General features: G+C 47.1%; 1 protein-coding gene across 2 annotated transcripts in view; it reads left to right on the top strand.

The window, feature by feature from the left end:
- RBFOX3 (RNA binding fox-1 homolog 3) overlaps positions 1–12,943 on the top strand; it is a 239,955-nt gene that overhangs the window by 78,957 nt on the left and 148,055 nt on the right. The window lies entirely within an intron of this gene.

Raw genomic sequence — 12,943 nt, 5'->3', positions numbered from 1 at the left:
TCAGTGAATGCCGTGTGAAATATATAATGAATTTCAGCAATGAAAAGTGAACAGGGCTTTCTTCCCCGCCCCTCATTTTCATTTTGTGGGAAGCAGGGTTTTACAAACACGTCAGCGATCATTGTGCAAAATGTATATGGCTAGCACACTTTTCGTTTGCAAAATTCACTTTTTTCAGAAGTAAATTTTGGGACTCTTCCTTTCATTCTTATGTGCCATGAAGGGGCATTTGTTTTGTTTCTTAATCAAACAATGGACTTTGGTGTTGACGCCACATCATCTGGGGGACACAGCATTACCCAGGCTACAGATAGACTTGGTTTGGATGGGGCAGGGAGAGGCATACTAGTGAAAATGCGAGATCTGAGGCTTGGCCTGTTTGCTGAAGGGAACAGATGAATAAGGGGGACAGCATCTGAGGAGGGGGGGTGGGAGGACGGACAAGAGGGATGCAGCCATTGAAGAACAATTGCTTTTGTGGATCCAGGAACACTGGAGTGAAGGAGAGAGTGGCTATACTGGGAATGAAGAGAAAGATGGAAAAAATAATCTCTCTCCACTCTATGATTATGGAACAACTTGTTTCTTTGGTCATTGTTGTAAGTTTAGGGCATTTTATTTGAATTATTTAAAATCCACCACCCCACCACCACACACACAAAATATATATATTTTTAAAAAAGAATCAGGCATAAAGCAAACTAGAAGACTTCCTTGAACCATTTAATGGGACAATAGTAGCTGTTTTAAATGGTTGCTTGAGTTAAAAAGCAAACAAACATTGGAACACATTCTGCACCTGCAGAAGCATATGTGCACTTCAGAAATAACCCCGCACAGGAGCACATTACAACAGCCAATCCTGAGGGTCATAAAACCATGGCTGATGGTTCACTGACTTTCAAAAATATCTCTGTTCTTCTTATGCAGTGGGGATCATGCCTGCAGCATAGAGGAAATGAAGGATCTGTGCACAGGATGCCAACTCAGTAGAAGATTAGGCTGTTGGTCTTAAGGGAAGAGATATGGATATCACTGGAGCTTGACTTGAAGATGCCTACCAATTGATAGGGGAATCAGTCAGTAATACCAGTGTGGTTCTGAATGGCTGTGGCCACACATGCAAGTGCTACCATTGCCTTATTGCAGGGGTGGGGAACCTGTGGCCCTTTAGAAATTGTTGGAATCCAGTTCCCATCAGCCCCAGCCAGCATGGCCTATGGTCAGGGGCGATGAAACCTTTAGCCCAACAACATCTGTAGGGTTGCTTGGGAATCTCCCAATGGTGCACATGAACTCTCAGAAAAGAGCCATTGGCCATGAGTGAAAGAGAATTGCTTTCTTACAGATAGTCAGTGTGTTGTAAGGGTTGTGGGTGGTTGTGCTGTGTGTAGCTTGAGTCCAGGTATAGTAAAAAAAAAGTCTATTAGAAATAATTGTGCTTGCAAAAAATGGTGAGGCAAAGGGGCAATAGCCAAGCAACAACAAGCTGATCTGCTTTCTTAGCTTGTGCTGTGCTGGCCCAGTAGACAGTGCACACTCCAGAGAAAGCAGGATGCATTATTTACAGAGAGGCACAGGGTGTCTCCAAGGAGGGGGGAATAGGAAAGCAAGTTGCTTATTAAACTGGGAAACTCATTAACCACTGAAAAATACATTTTTATCACACTTTTATGGACACCTTAATGAACAAATGAAGAAACTGGGGGATCTGTGGAGTTGGTCGGGGAGAGAATATGAAACTAGCTTAAGTCTAAACACCATGAGGCTCCAGGATTCCCTGCCCATCTTGATGGAGAAATCCGAAAGAGCTTCACAAAGAGGTTGCAAGCAGAGCTGTGAGATATCTCATGCACCTGAGAGGGCTTAGCAAAGCAATCTTTATAAACCTGTGGAGGGATTTGGTCCTGAATCGTTCTTCTAAAAACTCCGCAAGGGGTGTGTAGAATGTACAATGCTTGGAAGCCAAGTGAGGGAGTAGAGCTGAACAATGAAGGCAAAGGACATTATGAATAATAATAGTAATAATAGTTTTGTATTACAGTTGTGCCTGGAGAGCTCCCAGCTCTTTTAAACCATAACCTGCGGTGCAGTTTACACCGTGTGCTTGGGCCAGGGCATTGTTGAAAATATCTTCTGCAGCATCCTGAATGCCCAGGGCAGGCAGCAGTGAATTTAAAAAGTGAATATAAAATATTAAACTGTGTGCATAAAATGGAAATAGCTTTGTAATGGATAAACCAGATAAATTTAGTCTGTTGATTAAATCCAGTGAATAAATGCAAAGTGGGTTCATCCTACATGCTGCACTGAAACGAGGCAGAAGGAGAGTGAGGAACTCTGAAGGTTTTGTAATTCTGCAACTGACGTTACTTAAGCAGAATGTTATGATTTCCTCAGAATTCTTGCAAAATTATTCCAGTGGAGCCACCTTTAGCCAAAATGGCTCCTCACCTTAGGAACTCCTTCCTTTAGCAAAACTCCCTCCAACTCCAGAACAAGGTAAGTCAAAGTCTACAGTCAGAATTTTGCATCAGAACCAGATTTTAGTGCATTGGTGCAAAAATTGGCTGTTTCTATAGCAAGTGAGGCCTGTTAAAAAATAGATTACATCTTGATGGGCTGTCATGGTATAATCCTGTGTTTATACACATGGCATAATTACTAGATTATTTTGGTTGATCTTAAAATCAGACACTGGAGCTTTAATACTCCCATGTGTGTAGTTCCCTATGTTTGTACACAACTACGCTAGAGCAGGCATAGGCAGACTTGACCCTCCAGATGTTTTGGGACTACAATTCCCATCATCCCTGACCACTGGTCCTGTTAGCTAGGGATGATGGGAGTTGTAGTCCCAAAACATCTGGAGGGCCAAGTTTGCCTATGCCTGCCCTAGAGCAACACAGGAGCCTCCCTAGACTTTTTGTCTCATTAAATAATCACCTGCCAACTCTACTAACTTCTCTTAGCATGTGATAAGCAATTTAAGTACCCAGACACACATCATTGGGAAGAACCAACCTCATAAGGAGCATTAGCAGATCCTTTCTCACCTGCTTCCCTTATTAAGACCTCAGTTGCATCTTTGCTGCTTCCTGCATTGTTGCCCATCATAAAGCAGTCTTTAATCAATCACCCCCAATTCCATGCAACTTCTGCGGCTACTACTATGCAGACTTGGAAAACTGCCATAACCATAGCTGCAAGACATGGAAATTTGTTTGGCATCTAAAGCAAAGGATCTCACACTGTGGGTGGGGCGGAGGCCCAGTTCATGGGAATAAAAGGTGGTTGAAATAACTAAAACAAGCTGGTCCGAAGTTCTTCAGACAGACAGCAACACTAAAGCTATTACAGTACTTAGACATCAGAAACATTAGTTGCTCCCTTCATCTCAGGAGGTTTAGGCATTTAGCACCATCTGTCTGATCTTTGGCTCAGCGATTGAATCTAGCCATGTGGTTGGGGCTCAGCCTACCGCCTCGTTCCTAATAATATAAGCACACCATCTTATTAAAGTGTTTATAGACAAATGGGATAGAATACCCCCGAGACCTCTTGCCTGGAGGGCTATATGCTTCCTTCTGGTTAGGTAAAAAGCCCTGTAGGTCTTGTAGGGCATTTTACCTGTTTGTTGTTTAAAGCATTACTACCCACCCCATGACGTCCGAGGACAGCCTAGTACCTGAAATGCTAAATTAATAAATATCATCACACTTTCAACATACCTTAGAATCGTAGAATTTTACAGTGGGAAGGGAACTCCAGGGGTCATCTAGTCCAACCCCCAGCAATGCAGGAATCTCAGCTCAAGCATCCAGGACAGATGACCATATGTACTAGTGAACATGTGGAAGAGGCAGGAATGAAAATACAGAGGTCAAGAGTGAAGGCAGTGGCTGAAGTCCCTGCTCCACATATTAAGGGTTTTCCTGGTATGAAAAAGGCTACTGTGATAAGTCTGTGGTTTAATCTTAATCTTGCCCGCTGTTACTAGCCCTGCCATCTGAGAACATTTATGTTTGAAATACCAAGGATTGAACCTAGGATGCATGCAAAGCGTTCGTTTCACCACTGAGCTGTGGCCATTCCCCAATACGTCTCTTCTGTGTTACATTAACAAATATGGGGTGATCCATGCATTTTACATTGTGGGTTATGAACTCCCAATTTTGTTCCACAGACCTGGTCATCAGAATCCTCCATAAGATCAGGGACAATAGTAACCTGCTCCGATTTCGGCTCTCGGAGTGGGGATTGTTCTGCTTCCATGGTTCTCAAATGACCTTCAGAAGCATAGCATAATGGTGGGGGCTGATATCCTTACCCCTCCGCAGCGCCTAGGACAAGAAGGAAGTTGGGGCTTGACAGACTCATCAGAGCAGTGTCTGGGATGCTTGCCATGGTGAGCAATGCAGTTTGAACTGTGGACCTTTGCCCTCACTCCCTAGAATAGGGAAGCCACATATTTCCCAGTGGCCAGTCTAATTGCTTCTTTAATGGCCCAATGCCTGTTAGCATTAAAGAGGGTGCTGCTACCACTAATCACTCAAAGCAAACTTATTTTGGTATGCGTTGCCCCAGTTCATTGAAAAAGGCATTTTTGTTTCCCCCTATACTGATAAAACTTGCTTTGGGGTGAATGTATGTTTTCTTAATTTATAAATCTCTGGATTGCAGGTTCTCTTTATAAAAACCAGCAACCATATTTTGATGCTTCTGCTGTAGAAGGGTTGTTTTTTTAAAAAAAAGAGAGAAAAGAATCCCTGACATGGTTTTGCTTCTTTCTAAACTGCTGACGCAAATAACCCTATAAATTAGCAGATGGTGGCACAGGGAAATCTCTTGGCTTCTCTCTTTTTTCCATTTTTTAAACAGTTTGATTTTTATAATAGGGGTTTTGGGTGGGAGCCAGAAATCCCTCAACTGGCAAAATGGAGTTAGTGCAAGGGGGAAGGGGGGAAGGGGGAGGGGAGAGGGGGCTAGATCCACGTTAGCTGGTGCATTGAAGATTTGTGCAGTACTTAGAATAATAAAATCACATTTGAAGGAGATCCTGTAGGACCTAAGGCTATAGAAATTTGAAAGATAGATGGGAGGCATATGAAAGCCTTAAGCAAGGCGCACTCCTACAGTCCATCAGGTGATGTGCGGGAGCTTATCTTCAACCCTGTCCTCACTCCTTGCCTACGAACCCTTATAGCTGTGATTCCTGCATTGCAGAGGGTTGGAACAGATCAGTGTTTCCTAAACTTTGGTTTCCAGCTGTGGTGTTGTTGTTTTTTAACTACAATTCCCATCACCCCTAGCTAGGAGGACCAGTGGTCAGGGATGATGGGAATTGTAGTCCAAAAACAGCTGGAGACCCAAGTTTGGGGGGGGGGGACTGGACTAGATGGCTGCCCAGCCTCTCTGCTTTGAACACCTTCAGAATGGAAGCGCTCCCCCCCCTCCCTTGAGAACTGGTTCCATTGTACAATCAAGAAATTTCTCCCTAGTACTAAAAACAACAACAATGAACAACAAAGCCAAAATGTTGCTGTTGGCATCCATCTGTCTCAAGAAGCAGCGGAGTGTGCCTCCAAGGGTGAAATCAAATCGCATTGATTTTACTGTGTTGGCAGAACTGAAGTGACCTCTCCAGGGTGCAAGCCTGGGCAGTGTATGTGGAGGTCCTGGGCTTCCCAGATGACAAGACCACCCCCCTCTCAGCCTCACTGATGTGGTCCAAAGGAAAGCAGAACATTACATTTGGCACCAGCTTGGCTGTAGGAGTTGCTGGAAGGAGACATGCAAGACACCATTCTACTGTTTTAGGGACTCCACTCAGGATCCTTTCATCTCCCAAAGATGTCCTGCAAAGCAACGGAAGTTTAGGGTCAAGAGTTTTCTTTCTCCTAGATGGGCTACCATTTGCCCTCTCATTTCCCTCTACAGCATGTGCAGAAACCACCTTCTTGACCATTGGACCCGACATGTCAGCTTGGATAGCTCAGTTGGTGCTAATAATGCCAAAGTTGCAGGTTTGATCCCCGTATGGGGCAACTACATATTCCTTCATTGCAGGGGTTTGGACTAGATGCTCCTTGGGATCCCTTCCCATTCCATGATTCTATAGTTTTATGTGGTCCTGCCCCACAAGAGATCAATCTTCGTCTGCTACTATGTCACATCCATTCTGTTATTTGAATAGCTATCAAGTCTGGCCACCCAGTCTTCTCTTCTCCAGGTTAGATACACTGGATGTCTTCCATACCTTTCTCCATAAGGCTTTCTTTCCAGGCCCCTGACTATTTTTGTTGCCCTCATCTCATCCCGCTTTGATTTGTCCGTATCTTCTTAAGGTGTGGTAACCAGAACTAGACACAGTACTCCAGAAACTGATTACCTTTGTAACTCAATTCATAGGCAGTGGTACGCTTGGATTAAATATGCATTAGGAGAAGCAGATTTTAAAAGCAAAAATTAAAAAGATCCCCTGATTTAAAGGCATAGTCTACAGTTTGGCAATATAACTTTCAATTCTATTTAGTTTGAAAGACTCCGAGCTGGAGGCTTAAAGGCAGTGTTTATTGGCAAAGCCTAGAGTTGCTGCGCCTTGCTGGCCCTAGAGACTTGCTCAAAACTCTTTCACAGAGCAGTCTGCCTTGCACTCCATACCCTCTGCTATGCAAAGGTTCTGTTGGCCCAGTGGTACTGGATATTGCAAAAATGCCCTGCAGTCTGGCTATATATGTGTGTGTATAACTTTTTTTTTTTACTTATTGCACCAATAAGGACAGATTGTTTATAATCTGTCAAAAAGCGCTCCAGTTCCAGCCTGAATACTGTTTGTTTTAAGTGATCATTCAGGTTTTTTCCACACTAAAATTACCTGCCATGTAATCTTTTAAGATTTCTTTAGCTTTAAACAGCAGTGCTTGACTGATGTGCAATTCAAAACCTTCCCTGCATTTTCAACTATAATTGATGCAATAAAACAGACTGCCTCGCGTGACTCTTTTTTAATTTGGGTGCATTTGTTGTTTTAGTTCTGTAGAAACATTCTGAATCCAGAGAATTTTTTCCCCTTTCAGTCTTAGGGACTCTCATTTCTCTCTGGTTTTCCTTATCTGTCACCCTATCTCAACGCGGATAAACATGGCTAATGAGAAGGATGGGACCCAAAATCCTAGCCTGACAGCACCTTATATATTAAATGGGGTTGTGATATCAAGCCTCTGTAAAGGGGTATCAGTCTAACCTCACTTAATGTAGGAAGGGTAGGGGCACAGTAGTAATCTAATGATTCCTGATTCAACTCCTATGGGATTCTTCATGGCCAAACATACCAATATTATTAACCCACAGCAGCTTCTGATAATCGTCAAACAGATTTGTGCAAGTGGCTCAGGTGCAAAGATTTCCTAGAGGGCATGTTCTTTCATAAGTTAACCAATGTTTGCTGGTTTGCTCAGAGGGAAGCTGACTGGCCAACTGCAAAATAAAGCCAGTGTAATGGCTTCGTGCTTTGCTTGAGTGTTTATATAAGATACAAGTGTTCATATAATTCATAAATGTTGATAAGCAATTGCATTATCCTGCCAATGTGGGTGCTGGTTTTCAATTCTGTAGTATTCCCGCCCCCGCCCCCCTTCTGTAGGATTGCGTTGCAACTCTTCACAATAACCCAAGGAAATAGATTAGAGGTTAGGCTGGGTGATGTGAGATTTGGCCAAGGTTCCGTGGCCATTAGGTTTAATGGCCACTAATTATGGTTTACCTGGAATTAGCATTGGCGGTATATGGGCACTGAAAGGCCTGTCAGTTTGGTGTACCTTATAATAGCAGTAGGCCACACGGGGACAGCTCACCTCTGCCAGTCTAAAAGACAGACGGGGACTAGGAGGATCACAGCCCCAAACTATTATTCTGCCAAAGAAAATCCCTACAATAAAGGCTGGTTGGTGTCTTTCAGGCTGCCCACACCCCAGATTTAACACTCAAGGTGGGAAAATTCCCATGGTAGAAGCTGCCATATGTGCATGCTCTTAGAAGAGATTACTTAGCTGGGGGCTTTGCAGGACAACTATGTCCTGTGTGATATTTACTTGTATGCTTTACGTCCTCAGTCTAGCAATTTCACCAGATGGCCCTGTTTTGTCATGGGAGGCCTCTGTAGCTCCCAGTACTGTACCTGCCGCCCCAGAACCATGGTTTCCAAGGAAATAATCCCGATTCCCAGTGGCTGGGTTAAATTAATCCTTGCTCAACAAAGTAAATCCCTAGCTCTGATCATGCCAATGAAGCTGTGGGAGCCCAGGCAAACAGTGTAGTTGGTTTCACTCTTTAAGGGCAGAAATATGGCCAAACGCAGTAGGAAACAAAGGTGTATCAAGGCTAGAAGGAAAGATTTACAGGAAAGGGGAACAAAGACCTCACAGGGAAATCTCTGAGTGCACAGAGACAGCGGGGACAAGCAAAACCAAAGCTTTGAGGCTTTCCATTTGGAATCAGCACATGACTTCCAGAAGCTGTTGCAGTGGAAGGTAGTGCACCTCTGGGGCAGTAACCTAGACACATTTTTATTTTGCAGTGTATTTGTTCCACATCCTATATCCACTTCAACATAAGTAAAATAATTTCATTTGCTTTAATAAGTCTTAAAATACTGCCAGTTAAGGTGCTTGGAGCAACTAATCCAGGGTGGCCCAACTTCCCATATCAGTTGGGCCATGGGAGTACTTGGACACGGGGCCCACAGGTCACTCACTGCCACAATACACGGGCAGGGTTGGGAAGCAAGCCCCAAATTTGATGCCCCCCCCTCTCATTGCATTCCCAGAGCAGGCTAAGCAAGGCACTGAGCCTTAGGAAGGCATTACAAGGCTCTGGTAGAGTCCTAGAGCCATCCCACCTCCTTCCCAAATCTGGGGAAGCACTAGCTAGGCTTTGGGAGGTTGGTGGGAGGACTCTAGGATCCTTTCAGAGCCCCCCACCTCCTTCCCAAAGCCTTTCCTACCTATTTTTGGAAAGACAACGTGAGGGCTGGGGGAGGGGCGTCAGATGTTGTCAAATGTTGTTGAGGGCCGCACACTGGAATTGGTTTACCTGTTCTATCCCTGCCTGTACACCCTGCAGGTTCTGGGTTTGGGGCAAGCAATAAAGTCAAAAGTCTGGTGCCAGAAGAGGAGATGTCAAGCTTGCCTATGCCAGTACAGTGGTACCTCTAGTTACGAACTTAATTCATTCTGGAGGTCTGTTCTTAACCTGAAGCTGTTCTTAACTAGAGGTGTGCTTTCGCTAATGGGGGCCTCTTGCTGCCGCTGCGCTGCTGGCACACGATTTCCGTTCTCATCCTGGGGCAAAGTTCTCAACTCGAGGTAACTCTTCCAGGTTAGCGGAGTTTGTAACCTGAAGCATTTGTAACCTGAAGCATTTGTAACATGAGATACCACTGTATTAGGAACAGCGGGGCTCTGCTGGAGCTGTGGGGTGTTGAAGGGTTTTTTTCTTCTTTACATAGAGGAATTTTGAGAGAGAGTTGTTAACAGTTCCTTTTGTCATTCCCTCCCCCCCTTCCTTCAGCCCCTGGTAGTCTCTCAGCCCCAGCAATGCACATTTTGTCCCTGGTATACAATCCTAGCTTTATGCTTTGGTTTATCGCCATTTGCCAGAAAGCTGTAAAAATTTCCCCTTATTCCATTGGGGAAAGTTTTTGTATATCCCCCGAGTGCTGAGAATCCAAATACAAATGTATTCCTCTCGAAGTGCAGTCGTCAGAGAAAACCAAAGACCGTTTGTCAGGCCAACTTCAGAGGAGCTGCATGCATTCTGACAAACTGCAGAGGCTTATGTTTTATTCACCAGGCCTGAAAAATACCTTCCCGAATAAGGGGGCCCATAAATAAACCAGCATGATGAATATTACACAGAATAAGAAGTGATACAGTGGGGGCCCTTCTTCAGCACTGCACAATGGTCCTAGAGAAGGATGTGGCTTTTCTTGCATCTAATTCTGCTTGATAAGGGAATAGGGGGAAATTTCCTAGAGAAATTCTTTTCTTCTAGGGAAATGGATGAGGCTGGGTATCACCATCTGTTGTGCTTTTGTTTGCCTATCATGTGCAAAAGATGATGTCATGTCATTTAAGATAAAAGTGACACACCCTAGGGTGGATTAGTCACATTGTGTACCTTCCATTGATTCCCCATTTCTAGAGATGCAATAGTAAGGGTGATGACATTGCTCACCATTTTTTTCTATAAATTTGTGATTATATTTGAGGTGTCTCATGCATGCACATGAAGCTAGAAGAGAGCAGGAACTCCAAAGTGTAGGTAAGGGGACCAGTCCGGCAAACTGGGTGCTGAAAGCAGAATCCCAAAGGCTGAAATTGCCTGAATCGCTGTGCCTGCTTTGACATACAAATGATGCTACCTTGCGGTGGGGCAGCTGGCCATAGCAGAAGCTCCTACTTGTTTTCTTAAGTAAGAAACCATGTGTCAGAGCTGCTTCCAGATCCTAGCTCACAGAGGATCACGCTAGCCAGCGGTCATTAAGTAAAAGTCTTTATTGAATTACAGTTTCCATTCTCACGCTGCTGTCTGCAACTCTACGTCTACTAGCTAGATCGGCGAGGCTCCGTCTGAGTCTCCGCCCCGTGCGCACCAACTTAATATCCTAGCCTTGCTCCACCTTTTCCTCCTGACTGTCCTCCTCTGGGTCCCTCTACCCCCCGGGGCTTCTTCCTTCCGGGATTCTTCTGACGCTGACCCGGACCCTTCTGCCTCCTTGCGCCGGGCTTTAGGACCTGGTTCCCTTTCGGGGCTGCTCACTGCGCCGCCTTCCTCTGCATTTGAACTTGGCGCGCGCGCCCAACCTTCCACTTTCCTCTTAACCGTTTCTTCGCTCCCTGATGGAGGTGTGGCCACTCCTGACTCCTGCCCTCCCTCCTGTGGTGAGCTGCCAGCGCTTCCCCCCTGGCTCCTTTCCTCTTCCCTGCTTCCTGGCGGTGACGCTGGTCCCGATTTCCAGCTGCTCCCCCCTGAGTCTCCTCTGGCTCTATCTTCCTGGGGTGCCTCCCTAGACTCCCCCCTTGCCCTGGCCACTGGTGCTCCTTTCTGTGAATCCTCTGATTCACTGGAAAGACTGGGAGATCTCGGGTCGTCGTCATCACTCATCCTTTCCTCTGTCTCCTCCCCTTCGCTCTCTGTTTCCTCCCTTGCCCGTGCCTCTGCACCTAAACCCCTGACATCCATCCCCCCCTCGAAGCCCCCCAGTCCCCCCTCCCCTCCTTCCGGTGCTGGAGCTGGGGGCTGCTGTTGCAAAGGGACGAACGTCGGATATCGGTCGCTTCCCGTGGCAGGCCTCCATCGGAACTCTTCCGGGTCTTCCTCCCTGCTCTCGTTGACGACAGTCACCTCCTCTTCCATCTCTGTGCCGCCGTGCTCGAAACCAGGGTCGTCCCCGAAAATGTCCATGTCCGTCTCTCCCGCACTTCCTCCAGGCGGCGTTGCTCGGCCGGAACAGTCCAGCCACTTCCTGCGGAACTGCTCCTCCGGCCTATCGTCCCACCAATACGAGGGTTCTGAGACAGATCCCGAGGGTGACCCCTCCGGGGAACGGACGTCTCGTGTCGGTTCCTCGTCCGAGTCGAACCCCCTGAACGTGCTGTCCGAAAGCGTGGGCGTGAAAAGCCAGTCGTCGAAAAAGTCCGCTGGCATAGGTCTATGTGGGAAGAGAGCATGAAACTCGTCTTTGAGCAGAGGTTCGTCTAAAGCGTAGCCCGGCACCCAGCTGTTCGCACTGGCCGGGGTGCCCTCCCTGGCGAGAAAGTATTCTACTCCCTCTTCCCCCCATCTGGAGTCCAAAATCTCCGTGACTTCGTTGATGCGCTCCTCCTGTGCCACTCCCGCGTGCCCCGTTCCTTCTCTGAGCGGACTCGGCGCCGTTCCGGGTTCCTGGAACCTGTGCGGTGCCTTGTAGGGAGTGAGCACCGATCTGTGGAACACCGGATGCATCCTGGAACCCTCCGGAAGCGCCAGCCTGAAAGCCACCGGGTTGACCTGCTCTTCGACTTGGTAGGGCCCCAGTTGTTTATGCCCTAGTTTCTTCTTGGCCAACGACCTGGCCGGCACTGCGTGGGCTGCTAACCAGACCCAGTCTCCCACGTGGAGCTCTTCGCCAACCCTTCTGTGTTTGTCCGCTTGTACCTTGTATGCGTGTTTAGCCAGCTCCAGGTGGCGCCGCAGCTGATCGTGGACTTCCTGCAGCTCCGACGCGAACGCATCTGCTGACTGCGGCTCCCCTTCTCCCCTGCATTCCAGTCCCGGGAAGGTTCTAGGGTGCCGCCCGTTGTTGGCGAAGAACGGCGTGACGCCCGTGGATACGTGCTTCGTGTTGTTGTAGGCAAACTCTGCAAGCGGCAGGTAATCCACCCACGTCGCAGGCTGTTGGTTCGCATAACATCTCAGGTACTGCTGCATGATGGCATTGGCTCGCTCCGCTTGCCCGTTGGTCTGCGGGTGTCTCGCCGACGCCAGATTGATCTTGACGTTTAGGAAGCCCATCAGCTTCTGCCAGAAGTTCGAGATGAACTGCCGCCCGCGGTCGGACAGAATAGACCGTGGCAGACCGTGAACCTTGAACACGTGGTCTATGAACAGTTTGGCGGTTTGCTCTGCCGTGGCCACCTTAGCACACGGAATGAAATGCGCCATCTTGGAGAACAGGTCCACCACCACCAACACTGCCGTCTTGCCCCTTGAGCTGGGCAGATCCGTGACAAAGTCCAGAGCCACCCTTTCCCAAGGTTCGACCGGAGTTTGCAGCGGCTCCAACAGTCCAGCCGGCGGTTTGTGCACCGTCTTTGCCCTCTGGCAAGTGTCACACCTCGCCACGTAGTCTGCGACCTCCCCTCTCATTCCAGGCCACCAGAAATCCCTGGCTACTAATTCC

This window comes from Podarcis bocagei, assembly GCF_964188305.1.
Source record: "Podarcis bocagei genome assembly, chromosome: 2".
NCBI classification, from domain to species: domain Eukaryota; kingdom Metazoa; phylum Chordata; class Lepidosauria; order Squamata; family Lacertidae; genus Podarcis; species Podarcis bocagei.
This window is presented reverse-complemented; position numbering and strand designations above follow the sequence as displayed.